At 38.7% G+C, this 4,022-nt stretch overlaps 1 long non-coding RNA gene across 1 annotated transcript; it reads left to right on the top strand.

Annotated features, from left to right (window-relative positions):
* Positions 1-582: 582 nt before the first annotated feature.
* On the top strand, positions 583-2,242 carry LOC143269668 (uncharacterized). The gene is made up of 3 exons (XR_013046252.1): positions 583-891; positions 1,249-1,370; positions 1,700-2,242. It is a non-coding gene; the product is annotated as an uncharacterized LOC143269668 (long non-coding RNA).
* The last annotated feature ends 1,780 nt before the right edge of the window (positions 2,243-4,022 follow it).

Below are 4,022 nucleotides of genomic sequence, written 5' to 3'. Positions count from 1 at the left end.
CACAACAATATGACTCACTAAGCAAGACCTGAGCAATGACAGCACCGCTAGATGCGCTAATAGGAAAAGGAGAAATTGTACACGGCCCCACCCCTCAATAAAGAACCACAGGCAGCTAAGGAATGCTGAGAGAAGGAGAATGAGTCTTCCCCTGAGATGAGCCACCTAATCCGTTATCTAACTCCAAGTGATCAGCCCTGAAACCACATATATACAAGCAACTTTAATGGACTCAGCAGGTTGTATTTATATATTTATGTGTTTACATATATTTATATGTGTAGTAATAATAATAAAAGAAAAATAGGCCATGAATTTGAGAGGATATGAGAAGGGTGCTTGGGGAGGGGATTGGTGGGAAAGAACATGGGAGGGATTGAATATAGGGAAGGAAAGTAGAAAACGATGTGTTTATACTTTAGTTAAAATTAAAAATATTAATCAAAACCCAGATGTTGTGTAAAATGCCAACAGTTTGAATTTTTGAGGAACAGGTATGTAATAGAGGAGAGGGTTCAAAATCAGAATTCTGTCCATTGTCTCCAACATTCTACCGTTAAGAGCCCTAACTTTTTACTTTAAGCAAGGTGTTCATCTCTGTTTGCCTGGTTCTGAGGGTCAGATGAACTTGCACTAATTAAAGTACTTTGTATAGAAAGAAGGGCACCTATGTTCAAGGTACTAGTTATTGAAAGAGAATCATGTTACAAAGTTTCATTATCATTATTGACTTAAATGTACTGATTAAATTACCTTGCTCCAGGCAGACACATAAAATATTGTGCACATATCTCTGGTGAAATTCAAACCCCATAAACTGATTCATTATAGAGAAGAAATTATTCCTGGTTTTGAATTCAGAAGAAATATTTCTCTTGAATTGTCTAAAAGGTGCCATTTCCTTTAATATGGATATGTATTTTCATCCATGCTTATAACGGTGTTTTTTGGGCTTTTTCCCATTTCTTCATTATGTGAATTCCTTCTGTGAAAAGCTGTTGATGAATACATTTGTCTCCGTTCTATTTCAGAAAGCATAAAGGTGACAATGGAGACCTCCTAGGAATTCAAACCCATTACTGCATTTTTACCATTTTAGCCCAGAAAGAAATTTACCTGGGTAATTCTTCCCTTTCTTAAAAGGACATGAGTTTTGAATCCGACTTCAGATGCTATCTTATGACTAACTAATTGTTGTATTAGACAGCTTACCTATTATTTCAAGCTTTTGTCTTACTACCTTTTAAGAACCTATAAGTGAACCAAATGAAAAACTTCAAACTTGGATGATAAATACCAGAAACCAAACATCTACATAATCCCTTTAGTGCTCAACACTGGATAGAGAATCAACTTGATAACAAAAACTGGTAAGAGTGAACTTTTAAATTGTTTTATGTACTTAGCAATCCTTAAATTTATAAGATTTATCATCAGTTTAAAGTTATATTTAACCAGATACCCCTAGGAAACACTAAGATGTCATTCAGCCATTTGGAACCTCGTTTTCTAGCTTTTAAAGGATGATAGAGTAATATTTTACTTTAATGTCTGCTATTTGGAGCACTGAGAAAAGCTCAGGAGAACCTACCCTGAGTAGATATCTGATGAGTCATTGATAGATAGAAAATTCAATCCATGTAGCTCAGTGGAGAGTGATGCCACAAATCTGAAAGCTTTGTATAGTTTTTATATATAGATGTTGCCAAATCCAAGGCCCAAAGATGATCTGAGGATAAAGGACTGCCAGGGAACCCTGCAGAGAAGGAAACAAAGGTGGGACAGAGCATTTCCTTGACTCAAATAAGACATCCAGTCTTCCAGTCAATCAAAGGGAAGAAAAACAGCCGAGTATGGATGAAAAGGGAAAGCTGAACTCAGGTTTTGCCATCTGAAGGGGCTTAGTGATTAAAGTTCTCTTCTTCCTCTAAGCTGTGGTTAAAGTGAAATGTGTACACATGTTGGTGAGTGAAAAAGCAAATTTTACCTACATTAATAAGATAGGGAAATGCCATTTCAGTGTGCACACTTTCTCTGAAAGCTGACTCACAGTTCCTGAAACAATATCCCAATCTGCAGGGGAGAAGGTCTCTCTCTGTTTCCATGAAGTCAAACAAAAGCAGATGGAAATGTGTGCCCAAGGGAAGCAGGCTGCACATGAGACTCATAAGGACATTCTCAGCCACTCGAGATAGACCACACAGCTTTGGCATACCCACTCTATTCTGCCTCCACTCCAACTTCCCCCAATGCCCCTACTGACCCCAATTCTTCTTCCCAGTAGGGATACTGTCATTCAGCCTTCATTTGGTTTGCCTTTCCCTTTGCTACCTGCCCAACCTGAGTACTTCCATCCTCTTTTCTGATCATAGACCTTTTCTGGACACTATTCTTCAGTCATAATGTACCTCTCATCAACACTAAATATCATCATCTTTGCCCTTGTCTTTGCACAGGCTATGTTTTCCTTCTAGAGTCCAATAACAACTACTTCTATATTTATGAGTTCCATCTCATTTTCCTAAAACCCCTTCCAAGTACTGTTTCTTCTCTTTCTTCCTTCTGCACAAGTCCAGCATCCCTCCCTGTGTGCCCGCCATGAGCTTTGATTGGCCCATTCAGCTGCATGTGCTATAATGCTGTGTTTGTTTGCTTCTGTACAGTACCAGTTTTTGAGCCTGATGAAGGCAAAAAAAATCTTTTTGTGTTTATATTCCCAGAATCCAACACAGAGCTCAGTAATGCTGGAGGAATTGAATCAAATGGAATGTGTTCTCTGAGATGCATGAAGCATGACTTCATTAGGCAAATATACCAAATGTTTCCATCAAGCCTACATCATAAAGGAGAGAAATTCTACTTGCTTCTAACACATTAGGGCTATAACCCACCAAATTATTGCTGTGCATGAAAGCCTAAGTATAGGGCTTTAAATCCTACTCTGAGGATGTTGCCATATAATTCAAACAAATGCTGGTTTGTACCATCTGTTAATAACCTTTCTACATTTTTATTGCTACAAACAAAAGAAAAGACAGGTAATGCTATGCACAATGTTGCAGAAAGCAAATGTATATCTTACCTTCTGTCTGGAAGGATGGGGTATTCAGAGATGCACTCCTCTGTGCAGATTAAATTCACTGTCTTTTCAGCTGGAGTTATGAACCCTCTGGGGCAGGGAAATAGAGCGCTTGAGACCCAAGGCACTAATGAATTTTTCATGGAACAATCTTCCTTACTGTGAAGGGAAGTGGATGTATAGCCAACTCAGAGCTCTTATGAACTTCTCCAGAAAGGAGAATAATTGGGCAGCTGTTTGAAAATTTCCTCTTAGCTGTGGATCTTAGTAAAATTTAAATGTTCTGCCACAGACTGAACCAAGAAAACCGCAAAGAAGTTCAACTGGATGGCAAGAGAGCATTTCCCATCTCTGTCACTGGAACAAACCATTGTAACACATAGCACTACATGGTGTTAGAAAGGGAGTCAGCTTAAACGGCTCACACAAGCAATTTTGCAGACCAAGCTGAGACTCAGAGAGGAGTCACGTGGCCAGAGGCTATCCCATCAAAACCTTCATGGTTTCATCTGGCTTATAGCACATGGAATGTTTCCATTTCAACTTTGGCTTAAAGAACATATAAGAATTATTAGCTGAATACGTTGCCTGAATAGTTTTTATACATGGCTTGATCTAAGTATTGAGCAATCATACCTCTCTCCTGGCTTAGCTCACATCTATATCATTCTCATGTCTAAATTCTGAGTGGTGACATGAAGTCTGAGCACATCACCAGGTCTCTATGCCCTCTTAGAAGCACAATAATAAGAGCACCTCCATGCCTTAACATTAGTCAGTGCAAAGTTGTTGCATCTTATAGGTTTTCTAGTGAATTACATATCTCATCAGGGGATGTATACTCGGGATGGCCAGCCTAGCATTGCATTTTCATGGCTGAATTCTGAAGTGAAATAACTTCAACTGAAGTATATGGGCTGGGTATAGGAGTGAAAGTAGATAT

Source organism: Peromyscus maniculatus, chromosome 20, assembly GCF_049852395.1.
Source record: "Peromyscus maniculatus bairdii isolate BWxNUB_F1_BW_parent chromosome 20, HU_Pman_BW_mat_3.1, whole genome shotgun sequence".
NCBI lineage: Eukaryota > Metazoa > Chordata > Mammalia > Rodentia > Cricetidae > Peromyscus > Peromyscus maniculatus.
This window is presented reverse-complemented; position numbering and strand designations above follow the sequence as displayed.